The sequence below is a fragment of the Sus scrofa genome, chromosome 18 (genome assembly GCF_000003025.6).
Source record: "Sus scrofa isolate TJ Tabasco breed Duroc chromosome 18, Sscrofa11.1, whole genome shotgun sequence".
Taxonomy (NCBI): domain Eukaryota; kingdom Metazoa; phylum Chordata; class Mammalia; order Artiodactyla; family Suidae; genus Sus; species Sus scrofa.
This window is the reverse complement of record NC_010460.4, coordinates 2006561-2023631: the sequence shown is the minus strand read 5'-3', so window position 1 is coordinate 2023631 and position 17071 is coordinate 2006561. Positions and strand designations below refer to the sequence as shown.

At 46.0% G+C, this 17071-nt stretch overlaps 1 long non-coding RNA gene across 4 annotated transcripts in view; it reads right to left on the bottom strand.

The window, feature by feature from the left end:
* LOC102166684 overlaps window positions 1-17071 on the bottom strand; it is a 192592-nt gene that overhangs the window by 138887 nt on the left and 36634 nt on the right. For all 4 annotated transcript variants that reach the window (XR_002340275.1, XR_001302290.2, XR_002340277.1 and 1 more), the window contains one exon: window positions 9460-9639. This is a non-coding gene — a long non-coding RNA (uncharacterized LOC102166684). The remainder of the gene's footprint in view (window positions 1-9459; window positions 9640-17071) is intronic.

The window sequence follows — 17071 nt, the reverse complement described above, 5'->3', positions numbered from 1 at the left end:
CACGACCCTTCCCGGCAAACGGGATTTTGTGGAAACTGAAAACAAGAGTCACAGAGTCTGACACACCCCGTCTGCCACGGGTGAGTTTGCTGGTACAAAATCACATTCCCCCTGCCATGCCATCCTAGACTTGACAGTGCCAGCCGTGGCCACCCTGGAGACCTCACAAGCTCATCGCGCCCCCTCCTCCCACCAGGGTCTCTCTGGTCCTGCTGGTCCGCATCGACTTCCAGCCCAGGCATCCCTGCCGACGATGGTGTGAACGGATGAGCTACCCCACTCGGACGCTGCTTTAGCAACTGAGAAACGTGTGTTGAGGGCTGGGCCATGTAGACGGCAATCTCTTTTTTTTTTTTTTTTTAATCTAACTCTCGTAATGTTTATTTTTAATTAAAGTCTCAGTCCATAGATAGATAGACAGATAGATAGATAGATAGATAGATAGATAGATAGATAGATAGATAGATAGATGGATTCTTTTTATATTCTTTTCCATGTCTATCCCGGGAGATTGGATTAGCTCCCCGTGCTGTACAGCAGGACCTCACTGCTTATCCATTCTAAATGGAATAGTTGGCATTTCCTAACGCCAAACTCCCGTCCATCCCATTCCCTCCCCTGGGCAACCACAAGTCTGTTCTCCACGTCTTTGAGTCTATTCCCTGTTTTGCAGATGGGTTCATTCGTGTCATATTTTTGTTTCCAAATCTAAGTATTTGTCCTTCTCTGACTTGTCCACTTAGTATGAGACTCTCTAGAAGAGTCGATCTTAGTTAAATGATGGAACTTTAAGTAGGTCCACACCCAAAAGAGAGCTGCACTTTTTTAGGAAACTTGAAGCATACTCTGCCCTCAGAAGTAAAACTAGACCTGGTTTGGATTAACATCTCCGGCTTAGAACCCTGCCCCACCTTCTGGTGGGCATCTGTTCAAAGCCAGCGCCCTGCCTCCCCCCGCCCCTTCCCCGTCTCAGAGCAGTAGCTTTGCAGATGCAGCCTCCAGCCCATGCCCCCAGGTTGGCCTGCCCCAGACCCGGGGGTGCCGTGCATCCACAGCCCTGCCCGTTCTGCACTGGGGGCTCTGTGCTCCCACGTTCCGTCCCAGCACTGCGCTGTGACGAGACCACCATTCCCTCACCCTGTAGCAGTTGCCCAGTCGAATGCATTTCTGGTCTAGAAAGCCCCCCAGCACGATCCGTCGTAAAAGTCAGCATCAAAGTAGCACAAGCTGTTCACCGAAAAACTCCTGATTTCTCAGCTGAAAAACAACCTACTCACACACACAAATGTTCTAAATCTCCATAAGCAGGAAAAAGTAAACCTTGTTTATTTTACAACATAAATGAGAATTCCTCTTTCCTTGCAAGTACCTACAACACTTTGGGGCCGCACTTTTCATCTCCTTGGCACATCTTGAAAATAAATTCAAGTTTTAAACGCTCACTGCGGACAAATAGAGACCAAAGGAGTTTGTGCTAGAAAAGTCATAATTAGACGAATAGCTCTCAGCATCAAACACCGTGTGACTGAAGTAGGAAGTCCGAATGAGGTCGAAGCGCGAGGACCCACGGTCTTTTCTCTGGAATTAATACCACGGAGACCCATAAAAGATTAATCAAGACAAGCAATCAATAACTTCTCAAGTGCTAATAAGCGCTGCCTTGTTCCGCGGTATGTTGAGCAGTTTATCATGTTTAGCCGTCCAGAGATTTATAGAAAATCCATAGTTAAACCAAAGGGTGAGGTAATGCAGCACTTAGTAAATGAAGCCCAATTAAAATTTATGCTGGAGAGCATGCATTCCAAAGATGTGCAAAAATAGGTTTTGATTCGCTTCCTTTTTTTAAGAATTAGAAAAAAAAAAAAAAAGGAGGCATGTCACGTCACCAGTGCTGTGAGCAAAATAATTTTTTTAAAGTATACCGCTGTTGGAATGATTGTGCAGGAAACACCCTGGAAATAAGTGAACTTTTTTTTTTTCCTACTCTCTTTTTCATCTCAAGATCAACGTTTCCTGGAAATGTTTTGAAAGTTCTGTAAAATATCTTTTAGGCTCATTTAGGGTCTCTATTCTCCATCAGGCTGACGGAGCAACAGGTCGGGTGAGCAGATGAGTTAATGGGTAACTAATAGTTCATAAATTGTACGTCTTGACCATTAGGCGACATCACTGAACTCTGCTCCGTGGCAGGCTGTTAATTAAAAGCGTCAATGGTATGTTTTGTAAATGAAACTCCGAAGCAATATTATAATCACAAGACGAGACCTAATCAAATAGATGGGCCACCACAAGTGTTTTCTTAAATTTGGAAACATACACGAACTGTAAATAATTACAAACAAGAAGATAAGGTGCGGGGGGGGGGGGGGATCAGGTCTCCTTTGGCCTCGACAATTGCAAAGACCAGAAAATATACACAGGCGGTCTATGAAGTCACTCATTGAATCAAGGTTTAAAATGAAGATGTGTGGAAAATGTAGAAATGGCCAAATTTTCTTAGTTAAAAAACAAAGTCTAAAGTCTACCCTACACCAAAATGGGAGATAATGCTTTTTTTTTTTTTTGCCTTTTCTAGGAGGTATATGGAGATTCCCCGGCTAGGGGTCTAATCAGAGCTGTAGCCACTGGCCTACACCAGAGCCACAGCAACGTGGGATCCAAGCCGCGTCTGTGACCTACACCACAGCTCACAGCAATGCTGGGTCGTTAACCCACTGAGCAAGGGCAGGGATCGAACCCGAAACCTCATGGTTCCCAGTCAGATTCGTTAACCATTGCACCACGACAGGAACTCCCTTTTTTAAACAGATAATGTAACAGATTCTTGAGGATAAGGAAAGAATTTCCTGGGGAAAATTCTGGCATGTATCATGCTTTCTGGTCCAGTCACACTCTGAAATCACTCAGCGGCAAGTTGGGAAAACAAACAGGCTTAAGAACAGAGGCTTAAGAACAGAGGCTTAAGAACAGGCTTAAGAAGAGGCTCCTCACTGCAGGGGGAATGCAAGTTGGTGCAGCCACCATGGAGAACAGTATGGAGGCTCCGGGCATCTATCTGGACAAAACTCTAGTGGAGAAAGATCCATGCACCCTACGTTCAGAGCAACACCATTCACAACAGCCACGACATGGAAACAACCTAAATGTCCATCGACAGAGGAATAGACTCAGAAGATGTGGTACAACATATACAGTGGAATATTACTTGGCCATTAAAAAGAATGAAGGCCATTTGCAGCACCATGGATGGACCTAGAGATTATCATACTAAGGGCAGTAAGTCAGAGAAAGATAGATATTATACAATATCATTTATATGTGGTCTAAAATATGGCACAAATGAACCTATCTACAAAACAAAAACAGACTCACAGACACAGAGAGATTTGTGCTTGCCGAGGGGGAAGGGGATGGGAGGAGGGATGGACTGGGTGGTGGGGGGTGGCAGGCGTGTAAACTATTATATAGACAATGGATAACAACAGGGGGAGAAGTATATTCACTGTCTTATGATAACCACAATGGAAAAATATTTTTAAATGCATATATATCACTTTGCTATACATCAGAAATTAATACAACATTGTCAATAAACTATACTTCACATAAAAAATTAAATTAAAAAAAAAAGGCTGGCATTCCCTTTGTGGCTTAGTGGTAACAAATCTGACTAGTACCCATGAGGATTCGGGTTCGATCCCTGGCCTCGCTCAGTGGGTTAAGGATCCAATGTTGCCATGAGCTGTGGCATAGGTGGCAGATGTGGCTCAGATCCCACGCTGCTGTGGTTGTGCCGTAGGGCAGCAGCTGCAGCTCTGATGTGACCCCTAGCCTGGGAACGTCCATATGCTGCACATGCTGCCCTGAAAAGAAAAGAAAAAAAAAAAGCTAAATAATTTCAAAGAAAAATAAAATATCAGAGGGTATGTTTCCACCCATTGAAGAGGCCACAGAATAGGCTGCCTGTCAGCAGCATCAGAGAGCAGGACTTTGCTTTCAGGTAACAGAAGGCTGCCGAGGTCATCAGGGCTTCAAAGTTCAGACAAGGGATCGATGACTACATCACGGGCCCAAACGAATTCCCTCCTAGAGGCTGGCACCCATGGTCTTGACCTCAGGCTGGTTTCCTGAGGTTTTAAGATAGGCCACAGCAGCGATCCAGGCTCCACGCCTCCCCCTTCATAAGATCCTCCGAAAGGAAGCGAGACTCCACGACTCTCACGACGGAGGCAGAGCCTGCCCTGCAGCCCCCAGCGAATGTCTCTGTTTCGGGACCAAAGGTGGGTCACAGGCCCCATCCTGCAGCCATCTCAGCAAGACGTGTGGAATCAGGCCTGCATCAGTCAGGCCCACGGCCAAGGTCAAGCTCCCCCATGCAACTGACCCCCCAAGGAGCTTTGCGCAAACGTGGGCGGATGCCACGGAGCACACAGCAGAGTGGGTACCGGCCGAGACACGGAGCCTCAGGACAGGGTCACAGCAGCTGCCCCACTCAGGACGCAGCCTGAGCGAGAACTCAGCTTTTTCTCACAGTGCCTTTGCCTTCAGCTCTTACACACACGTGCTAAGTTGCCTGCTGGCCCAGCAAGATCTGGCTCAATGATTTAATTACATCAGAAACTAGAACCAGTGATTAAGGCGCAGGTCAGGGTCACAGCCTCGTAATCACAGGATAATTACCTTCGCTGTGCAGATCGCAGTGGCGTGGCTGATAAACATCTCATTACACAGCAAGTTTAATGTCATTGTTACCAAGTAACCTATCAGGGTATAAAATCACTGCTCGATGGGGTCCTAATGATCAGCCTCCTTGTCGCCCAAAGTTTCACATGTTCTGCGAAAGGAAAAGATGTGAAAATAGCACAGTATTAAAAAAGGGGGGGGGGGACTTGTTTAATTGTTGGGTTTGGGAGGGTTTTTTTTGTTTGTCTGTTTGTTTGTTTGTTTTTTAACCAAATAGGGCCATAAGTCTTTTCATTAGGATTCAATTCATGGCAATTTAGAACATCAAAAAAAAAAAAAAAAAAAAAAAAAAAAGCTACATGATAGGGGAGAAAAACGGAAACAAAACCTCGATTTAAAATACACAAAGAAAAGGTTAAAAAAAAAAGAAAAGTTCCTGTTGTGGCTCAGCAGTAACAAGCCTTACTAGGATCCGTGTGGGTCCCACGCCTAGCCTCGCTCAGCGGGTTGAGGATCCGGCACTGCTGTGAGCTGCGGCGTAGGTGGCAGGCGCAGCTCCGATCTGGTGCGGCCGTGGCTGTGGCGCGGGCCGGCAGCTGCAGTTCTGATTCCACCCCTCGCCTGCGAACGTCCATATGCTGCAAGGGCGGCCCTAAAAAGCAAAATTAAGTAATTACTTACTTAAAAATTAAAGATTAAAAAAAAGAAGAATACCGGTCTGTCATCAAGAAGGCAGCCTGGTAAACGGCTGGGGAGGGCGGGCTCCGAAGAAGGCGGCCTCCCCAGGGTTGCAGAATTTTCCGGATGCAGAAAACGTTCTTCCTCCGGGTCTGCTCTGGGGTGAAGCGGAAGCAGATCCTCGCGAGTCTCTCCTCATTAAAACTGCTGACGAAGAACACTCGGGGCTCACTATTCCGTCGTCCACGGAGCCAAACACACGTAGGAGCACCATGGGCTGTTCCTCCACGAGGCAGGAGCAAAACAGGTCTTAGGAAAAAGCAGCCGACCTCCACGTGCCGCCCTCGGGCCACCTGGACACTTCAAACGCAGATGAATATATTCAGACCACTGCCCTCCAGGGGCCCTGTTTTTCTGTAATTACTTTCTTCCTCTTCCTCACTTGTCCTGATTATACATCCTCATTTCCTACCCCCGCAAATATCATCTCTACCAGCTCCCATCGTCTCGTCGACTTTGGATTCCTGGCGTTTTGTGCATTTGCCTCACGCCTGAAGGCCTTTGTTAGCGTCTCTTCTATCCTCTAAAGGCACTGTTGTCCTGGGAAAATTAGGTTCTTGGATCTTCAGGGCAAACAACACGGAGGAAACAGGCAAAAATTGGGGCGGGGCTGGGGGCGGGGCGGGGCTCGAGGGGGCGGGGCGGGCTGGAGGGGGCGGGGCTCGAGGGGCGGGGCAGAAGGCTAGCTCTGGAGGCCGCAGGTGACTGTAGGGACGACGGGGAAGCCGCTCCTGGTCCCCACCCCGGGGCCCGAGACGCCTCCATCGGGGAGGGGCCGGGAGTCCAGGTAAGAAGCGCCCAGGGCCGTGTGAGGCCCGAGGACGCCCACTATCCCAGCCTCTGGCTTCCCTGCGGTCTGCTTCCCTGCAGTGCAAGCTCTGTGGTGTCAGCAGGGCTCTCCCCCGTCAGCGTGGCGAGCGAGGGCGCGCTGACCTCACCCCCTCGTGGCCGGCACACCCTCTGTCCGCACAGCCCGCCAGACACTCCAGGGGCTCTGACGTGGGCGCTGTGTTTTCCTGCTGCGTGGCACCACGTTCTTGCACTCTACAGCCTTGAACCTGACTGATGCCCACCCTCCTGACTGGAAACCCTCCCTCCTCGTTCAGGACCCTGAACTTGTCTGCTTTGGCTCCTTTGTGACCCGCCATCCGTGTAGGCCTGCGGCAGCCTGGGCAGCTCCTGCCAGGCTCCTCCCTGCTCCCTTGGCTCCCTGGGCCCCTGGCGGCCCCCTAGAAGCCGCTGCCCTTCCTCCATCACCCATCTGTCCCTGGAGGACCCCTAGAAGCGGCTGCCCCTCTTCCTTCACTCATCTCATAGTTGTGGGGGTCCTGCTATTTCTGGCCAAGTCCCTTCCAGCTACCCCCACAAACTCACACAGGTCCCCACAGACCTTTCCACGGGTACAAATGAGACACATCTCCTAAAGGTGCTGCTTTGATGACGAACCTCCACACGCCAGGAGCTGTCCCCCAACGTTTCCTGTATCTCAGGTCAACGCCCAAACACTCACAGCCGCACACAAGCCAGTCAACTGTATTTCTCCTCGAGTCCCTTTTCGAGGAAACTTTTCCATGAGGCTGACTTGGACCCTGAGGGTGTACATTAGACGCTTTCTCTGAAAACTTGAGCTTACTGCCACCTTCGTATAGTTGCTATTTAATTAAGTAGAGACCTATATTGTTACAGCACTATTTTATTTTTTGTCTCCACCAATGAAATATTAACCTAGAGCTGGCTTTTCCAACAAGGTCCTACTGTGCAGCGCAGGGAACAGTATCCAGTCTCCTGGGATAGACCTTGATGGAAGAGCATATATATAAAAAAAAAGCATGTGTGTGTAAATATATACGAATATCCACACATATATACATACGACTGAGTCAACTTTGCTGTACAGCAGAAACTGGCACAACAATATAAATCAACTAAACTTTGATAAAAAAGAAATTAGAGACAAAAATAAAGTTTTTCATCACTCTTGCTGAACACACAGGAGGTATGTAATAGCTATTAAAACTCTTTGATTCAATCAAAAATATTTCCAGAGACCTGCTAAGTCACTGGTGTTGTGCTGGGCATCAAGATACAAGTGGGTACGACAAAGACGTGCCCCCCACCCCCAGGAAGAGGTTTGAATGCTGAATGTTAAAGAGCAGGTGGGCACAGACACGGCCCATGAAAACGCTGTGACAGAGAAGCCCAGGCTCCGTGGAGGCCGGAGGGGGGGACCCCAGGCTTGGAGAGACCAAGCTACAGACACATCCTGCAGCCCAGGAACCCCTCCCATCACTGTTTCTGCGGCAAGAAGCCATCTGCCTCCCTCCTGTCAACTGCCCCCTGATTTTTACACACGCTTCGTAAGTCTGGGCTTTGGAGGAAGAAATCTAAGAGGTTGCCAGTCAAAATGCACAATGGTTACGTTCATTTTTACGCACTGATGCAGTTCTGAAAATCAGAAATACAACCAAGCAAAATGCCGTGACTTTTCTTCTGACTTCTTGAAATTCTCCAGTCCCACGTTACCTCAGCCTGGAGCAATCGCAGTAAAACCCCAAAACATCCATAACAGGCACAAACCGCAGTGTCACGACCACGCTCGATAACACCCGCTTCTGCTGCCCGGAGGTAACTTACCAGGACAGTGGGGCTTTTTTTCTTTTTGGCAATGTCAATGGAATCCAACCACACGGCCCTAAAACCCTTCCAGAAACCACAGGGAGCCAGCGGCGTACTTCTGAGGGCATTTACCAAGCCAAGGTCACATTCCCAAGTGGCGCATCGGTGATTTCAGGGTCTGGAACGCTTACGGCGACACTCACAGCCGAGGAGATGAACACAGCGTCACCAGCGTCGGGGACAAGCTTGAGTCGGGCTCCTCCACAAGCAAACAACGTCTCGGACACACCAGGAGATCGCGCACCTGCTGTGTGTAAATCGCTCGCGACCACGTGGCATTGCACACAGCGCCCTCCTTCACGGGGCTAATCGCAACTCCACCAAAAGCATCTGTACCACTTTCCCAGGAACATCGCCTCCCAGACGGTGACCCAGCCCCATGGGGTAGGACCACTTCCGCTTCACCATGTCATTGCCCAGCGCCCAGCACGCTAAAAACACAAGGGTGCCAAGTCTCGTGGGTGATAGGGGGAGCACCCAGAGAAACAGGAGACCGTGTCCTGTCCCCAGGAGCTTAGAGACCTCGCTGGGTGGAAAAGACAAGACAAAAGATGATTTACCAGGCAGATTTAGTGTTAAGGTTAAGTGACCGATGACTTGGACAATAACGTCAATAGAACGGCGCTGCACACGTGTTATTACAATATGCACCTTTGCACAGAAAGACTCTTTGTGCAGAATGAGGTTAGGTGATCCTCCCAGAACTGGAATGATTTGGTAGTATTCTGTAGAAAAATAACATTCATCCCTTTTTGCCAGAAAAAAATTAATTTAAAAATGGCTTGGAGTTCCCTTCGTGGCTCAGAGGTGAACGAACCCGACTAGCATCTATAAGGACTCAGGTTCAATCCCCGGCCTCGCTCAGTGGGTTAAGGATCTGGTGTTGCCATGAGCTGTGGTGTAGGTCGCAGATGTGGCTCAGATCCTGCTCTGGTGTAGGCCGGCAGCTACAGCTCTGATTGGACCCTTAGCCTGGGAACCTCCATATGCTGTATGTGTGGCCCTAAAAAGACAAAAAATAAAATAAATTTTTAAAAATAAAAATGGCAATACTTGGAATATCCTAAACAAACTTCCTGGTTTTAAATGGTTAGAAGATATTTTAATATGAATATATTTAAATGTATATATAAAAAACAATGAATTTTAAAGCAATTCTTTACCACTGAGTTAGTATCTGTTATTATTCCAATGCTCAGAGCTCAGAGTTGCTCCTCCTGTCCTTACAATAGGAAAAAAACCAAACGAATGGAAAATCAATGACCTTTCCTGGATCCATCGGAAAATTGAGGTCACAGGGCAAACCACTGCCCAGAAAATTGGAGACAGATGAATAAGAGACTCAGCGCAAGATGGACTCACCTGGGGAGAAGCACTGCAGCCGGAAATGGCAGGGACGCAGAGGTGGCGATGTCCACACTGGGTGACAGGTGGGCGAGTTGGAGAGGCGAAATGCCTGGGACCACAGTCTTAGGGGAGCCCCATGCTGTCATGTGTTGTACCCCCAGATTCTCAGGTGAAGAGCCAAGGAAAATCCTGTTTCTGGCAAAGAGAAGGGGAAAAGGAGTCATTCTGCAAGGACACCCAGAGCCCTCGCAATGACAAAGTCTGCTCTGCGGGGAGAGACCCATCCTACCTGGGGGAGGATAATTCCTACCCAGCCCACTGCAGCCGTCCTCTCTCACCTGAGGACACAAGAGGCCAGGCGCTACCTACGGGCTCTACTTACAGAAAGGCACGACATCAGAGAAGGAATCGATGAAGAAAGAAAGGTGAAACAGATTTTTCTTGTTTCTAATTGATGTGGCACATAAGTGTTTGTTCAAAGCCGTCAGAGTAACAATGTATCAAGTGATTGGATACACCTAATGGACGGATAAAGGCTGTGCAGGACAACAGCCTCAAAAGGGAAGAGTGGGAGGGTCCAGAGTCCCAGGACGCTTAGATGAAAGGTACTTGCCCCCTCATGAAGCAGTACTGTGTTACTTGAAAGTGAACTTGGGTTTGTTGCTCATGTATGTTGCAAATGGATCAGCGACCACTACAGAAAAAAATCAGAATTGCAACTGATGTGCTAAGATGCATGGAAAATGGGATCCCAAAACATACTGATCACATTCCATCAATCAGAATTGCAACTTATGTGCTAAGATGCATGGAAAAAGGGATCCCAAAGCATTCTGATCACATTCCATCAATGAGAGGGTCACTACCTGATGACGAGCAGAGACCTGTGTGCCTTGTGGATGTAAGTCTTCAAAGTAACATGACCTCAGGGATCCTATCGTCCCTCCCGAGAGTCAGGCATCCACCACCTGGCAGCTAGCTGGCACCCATTCTGAAGAGGACCCCAAGTGTCTGGGACCAGGCCATCCAGCAGCTCAGCATGGGCTGGTGCCCAGGCAAAGACAGAGGCTGAAGTGTCAGGAAACCTGGGCTTCAGGTCTGTGTTCAGGCTACTTAGCCAAATATCCATCTATGCCAATTTCTTCCCATCTCTAGATTCATTGTTTTTTTAATTTTAACTTTATTTGTTTTTGCTGGAACTCCATAAATTTTACTATGCTTATTGTTGGACAACCATCATCACAACCCAGTTTTACAACATGTCCATCCCAAACCCCAGCCCATATCTCCCCCCACCCCAACGTGTCTCCTTTGGTAACCACAGGTTTTTCAAAGTCTGTGAGTCAGTTTCTGTTCTTCAAAGAAGTTCATTGTATCCTTTTCTTCAGATTCCACATGTCAGTGATAGCGTTAGACCTTTGTGTCTCGCCATCTGACCAACTTCACTTAGCATGATTCTTTCTAGGTCCATCCATGTTGCTGCAAATGCCATTATTTCATTCTTTTAATGGCTGAGGAATAGTCCATTCTGTATATGTACCACATCTTCTTGATCCACTCCTCTGCTGATGGACATTTAGGTTGTTTCCATGTCTTGGCTATTGTATACAGTGCTGCAATGAACACTGGGGTACAGGTATTTTTTCCAGTCATGGTTTTCTCTGGACAGATGCCCAGGAGTGGGATTGCTGGATCAAATGGTAGTTCTATGTTTAGTTTTCTGAGGAATCTCCATACTGTTTTTCACAGTGGATGTACCACCAATTTATATCCCCACCAACAGTGTAGGAGGGTTCCCTTTACTCCATATCCTCTCCAGCATTTATTGTTTGTAAACTTTTTAGTGATGGCCATTCTGGTTGGTGTAAGGTGGTACCTCATAGTAGTTTTGATTTGCATTTCTCTATAAATTAGTGATGTTGAACATCTTTTCATGTGTTTTCTGGCCATCTGTATGTCTTCTTTGGAGAACTGGTCTGTTTTGAACTTCTGCCCATTTTTTGATGGGGTTCTTTGTATTTCTGGTATTGAGATGCAAGAGGTGTTCATATATTTTGGCAATTAATCCCTTGTCAGTTGCTTCATTTGCAAATATTTTCTCCCATTCTGTGGGCTGTCTTTTCATTTTGCTTAGGGCTTCCTTTGCTGTGCAAAAACTTTTAAGTTTAATTAGGTCCCATTTGTTTATCTTTGTTTCTATTGTCATTACTCTAGGCTGAGAAGATACTGCTTTGCTTTATGTCAGAATATGTTCAGTCTGTGTTTTCCTCTAAGAGTTTTATAGTATCCAGTCTTATATTCAGGTCTTTAATTCATTTTGAGTTTATTTTTGGGTATGGTGTTAGGGAGTGTTCTAATTTCATTCTTTTGCATATAGCTGTCAAGTTTTCCTAGCACCATTTATTGAAGGGACTGTATTTTCTCCATTGCATATTCTTGCCTCCTTTATCATATATTAGTTGACTGGAGGTGTGTGGGTTTAATTCTGGACTTTCCATCCTGTTCCACTGACCTTTATTTCTGTTTTTGTGCCAGTACAATACTGTTTTGATGACTATAGCTCTGTAGTATAGTCTGAAGTCAGGGAGCCTGATTCCTCAAGCTCCATTTTTCTTTCTCAGGATGGCTTTGGCTATTCTGAGTCTTTTGTGCTTCCAAACAAACTTTAAAATATGTTTATCTAGTTCTGTGAAAAATGCCGTTGGTAATTTGATACAGGTTGCACGGAATCTGTAGATTGCCTTGGGTAGTATAGCCATTTGACAATATTGATTCTTCCAATCCAAGAGCGTGGTATATCTTTCCATCTGTTTGTGCCATCTTTGATTTCTTTCATCAGCATATTATTGTTTTCAGAGTACAGGGCTTTTGTCCCTTTTATCCTAGGTATTTTATACTTTTTGATGCGATGGTAAATGGGATTACTTTCCCAATTTCTCTTTCTGATCTTTTGTTGCTAGTATAGAGAAATGCAGTTGATTTCTGTGTATTAATTTTGTATCCGGCAACTTTACCAAATTCATAGATGTGCTCTAACAGTTAGCTGGTAGCATCTTTAGGATTTTTCTAGGTATAGTATCATGTCATCTGAACACAGTGATAATTTTACTTCTGCCTTTCTAATTTGGATGCCTTCTATTTCTTTTTCTTCTCTGATTGCTGTGGCTCAGACTTCCTAATAGTAGTGGCGAGAGCAGACATCCCTGTCTTGTTTCTGATCTTAGTGGGAATTCCTTCACCTTTTCATCATTGAGAATAATGTTAGCTGTGGGTCTGTTATATATGGCCTTTATTATATTGTGGTAGGTTCCCTTATGCCCACTTTCTGGAGGGCTTTTAATAGAAATGTGTGTTGGATTTTGTCAAAATCTTTTTCTGCATCTATTGAGAGGATCATATGGTTTTTATTCTTTAGTTTGTTAATGTGGTATATCATATTGAAAGATCCTTGCATCCCTGGGATAAATCCCACTTGATCATGGTGTACAATCCTTTTAATGTATTGCTGGATTTGGTTTGCTAGTCTTTTCTTGAGGATTTTTGCATCTGTGTCCATCAGTGATACTGGCCTGTAATTTTCTTGCGTGTGTGTGTGTGTGTGTGTGTGTGTGTGTGTGTGTGTGTGTGTGTGCGTGCTATCTTTCTTTGGTTTTGGTATCAGGGTGATGGTGGCCTCATAGAATGAGTTTGGGAATGTTCCTTCCTCTGCAATTTTTTGGAATAGTTCCAGAAGGATTAAGTGTCAACACCTACCATCTCGATGTGGCCTCCTCTTTGTCTTCTGGAGTAGGATACCTTTTTTATAGTCTCCTATTTTGTCGAAGGCTGTTCAGCAGTTGGTAGTGATTTTGTTGCCTTTATGAGAGAAGGTGAGCTCTAGCCCTTCTACTCCACCATCTTAACCCCATTTCTGAGTTATCTGTCTCCAGCCTCATTTTGCTTATCGTTAAAGAGAGCCAACAGACTAAATAATCTCTAACAGTCTTTCCAAACTCACAATTCTTGAATTCTAATTGATGAAAATAACACAGTAACTACTAAAAGTACACAACTGCGCTGTGCCATTCTTAACAGTGTGCGAGTGTGCATACAGAGACAACGCAAAATACAATGACATTTCCCACTGGCTTTGTTAACACTGGGTCATAATTGGAAAGCCAAACGGCAAGTCTTGTTTATCAAATGTAAATCCAACATACACAAAACAGCCCATTCCACACGTTTGTTACCTCTCTTCACTCCCAAACTTACTGAAGTTTTAACTAACACCACATTCCGGGACAATGAGACAACTTTCAGAAAGCTCTGCTCCTGAATTCTGGACTCTTGATTTCACTGGTTTAAAGCCTACATTCCTATCACGGGGCCGCATTGCCAAGGTCCAGTGTACCACTTATGTCACTGCACTGTGCGTGCGGCGGTGTGGGATGACTGCATTTACCCTTCGTGACACATCTCTGAAGTAGGAATCAGCCACATTTAACCAGAGTCTCAGCAAGGTTAGGGAACTTGGCCACCGTCATAAGTCTAGGCTGTTTCAGAGCCAAAATTCAACTCAAATCTCTCTGAACTCACACCACGCTGTCCCAACCCTATCAGAGTTTCCAAATATCTTTAGTAGTGGAACCCCTTTCTGGAAAAAAAAATGTACATGGAACCTCAAAATACAAAATAAGTAACTGCAATAGTACACTGGACTTTTATAACACACAAATAAAAATACATGCTCCCCATTATATAATAAATACGAACATAAGAGTGAATTCTGATGAGCACGTGAAATCAGATGTTACTGTAACATTAGCGATTTTTTTTCAGGCTCTGCATCAATTTGCTCTTCTACTTTGTTTTGGTTGCACAGCACCCAGCAAAGCTGAAAACGCAGTGGGTTTTCAACATTTTTTACAGCGGCAAAACTACTCTTGAAACTAATCCAGAAATCTGAAAGAAGATGAGTAGGAAAGTATACAATTAAGAAAAGAAGCCCCAGACTTACAATAGATGCTACTCTAATTAACATACGGGAGCACGCAGCCAAGGTGCCGACCCGCCAGGTAGTCCACGGGCTGACAGGCTCTCGCCAGGTCACGTTCAAATCACACCGCAAAGCCTGCCCCACATTTCATGCAGCCAGTGGCAGCACAAACTATTTACACATGCTTGGGAAGCATACTCTTTTACAGAATTTGATGCGAGTAGGAATCACAAGCGTGAATAAAAATAAATAAATAAATAAAAAGACATTTAAGAGCTGAAACCTTTAGAAGGAATGATAACATTACAGAGTCAAAGGAACAGCCCCCAAGCGTCAGGGTATTGTGTCTCACAGTCTTCCCCAAGAGACGAATCTGGGGGCAAGAATCAGTGTCCTGATGGTTTGCTACCTTCCTTCCCATGCATTAAAATATGGAATATTCTGCAACGGGAGGATGTTCTTTTACCACTATTGTTAAAAAGAACTGAAAGAGACTCACAGGCGTAGAAAACAAAATTATGGTCACCGAGGGGGATAAATTAGGAGGTTGAGATTAACAGATACCCAGTAGCATATATAAACTAGATACCCGGTAGCGTGTATAAACTAGATACCCGGTAGTGAGTATAAACTAGATACCCAACAAGGACCTATGGTACCGCACGGGGAACGCCTCTCAGTATCCTGAACTAACCTATAAAGGAAAAGAACCTGAAAAAGAACATGTGTCTGTATCTTCTTTTCAGGTTCTTTATTATATGCATATATATACACACATATACATATATATATATACATATATATGTGTGTGTGTGTGTATATCTGAATTGCTGTGCTATACACCTGAAACTATCATAACTTTGTAAATCAACGATACTTCAGTTTTTTAAAAAAGAGCTAAATCCTCCACGAAGAATTCCTAGTCACAGCACGAATGCACCCCGCCTTCGGTGTCCTGATGGGAACAGGCTCAGGAGGGCCATCTAATAGCAGATGCTCAAACAGGGCTGTCCAGACGTAACGGGTGCTTCCAGCGAAACCAGTGGGCTTGTTTTACGGGTCGCCCCTCCTCACTGGGAAGATGTGCCGGCCCCATTGTGCTGGCCGTCTCGTCAGCGCCGCCTTTTGAGCACAGCGTAAACTGATTCTTCGTAGGCGATCAATGGCTTGCCAAGAGCCAAAACCAAAACAGCAGAGTAATCGGTTCCAAGGATTTTCTTAAATAATATATGGTTTCAGTGCTGAGTAATTTATTAACAAAACTACCAAAGCCTAAAATGTTTTTGTCAAGTTTTGCAAAAAATAGCATCAATGTTTACGATGCCATCCACACAGGCTGACTGCCAGGAAAAAGCAGTCCCATTACACAGGACTTTATGGAATATTTATAAGATCCAATTTAAAACAATTCCAGGCAGTCAGCCAAAAGCACAAGATACTTGCTTCGTTCTTATAATTGAAGTGTTTTATGAAATTCAACAAAACAGAAGAGAATGTGAGTAGTTTCAAACGCCCCAATACTTTTTTTGAGATTGTTCAACAGATGCCTTCTATATAGTTACCTACATCTTCCCAAAGAACCCCTGAAATGTCTCATGAACATACGCTGCAAAAATATAGTGGTTCCTTGATGGATTTTCAGTTTAATCAACTTATGAAAGAAAGCAGAGGGATCGCATGAAAAGGGTTCCTGGATGTGGGCAGTGGAATTTTTGGATTCAGACAAATGACATGTGGGCCAAGTTTCGGTGGCCAAAGCCCTTGACTGGGAGACCCCTGCATGGTCCCTGAGGGGGACTGGCCAGTCACCCCCATGGAGGAGGAGGGAAGCTGAAGGGTCGCTGGGGAAAAGCAAGGATGAGGTGAATGCTAAGAACTGTTCCTTTTCCCACCAAGACTCACTCACCCCAGGCCACAGGCATGGTGGCCTCTACTTAATAAAACAAACGCCATGCCCTGATGGCAGCCTTTCCAGGAATCTGGGGGTGGGGACCAATGGAACAGGACATGTCCCACTAAATCACAGGGAGAACTACTTAAAGATATAACACAAGACAAACACATAGCTGAGCACAACAGGAAGAACACAACCCCAGCGGCCAAGAGCAAAAAGAAAAAGCAGAGGAGGACATCATGGGCCAGAACTTGGTAAGACAAAGCCCCGGGTACCAGAGATGGGGACCCGGCCTCCAGACGTGTGGTCTGAGCCTGGAGCAGGGAGCTCGGACCCAGCAGGGGCTGGACCCAGAACCTCCGGGGGCCACCAGGGAGTGGAGCAGGGCCAGGATGCTGCCATCTCTGCAGGGTGTAGGGAGGTGAGACCGTCTGTAAGACACGGGAGGCATATCTGCAGTGCGGGAGGGCTAGTGCGAACATGCCTGCCACAGGGAGCCAGGCTCCAGGAAACCCTGCACACTGAGACCACAGCCATGGCACCTGCATCCTGCCTCCAGAGATGCCAAGATGGCAACACGCCGCATGGGGGTTCCAAACTACAAGCACCACCCACTCACAACACACACACCACATACATGTAACACATACCACATGCACACTACACACATACAACACATGCCACATACATATAACACACACCACCCACTCACACACCATACATACAACACACACCACATACAAACATACACACAACAC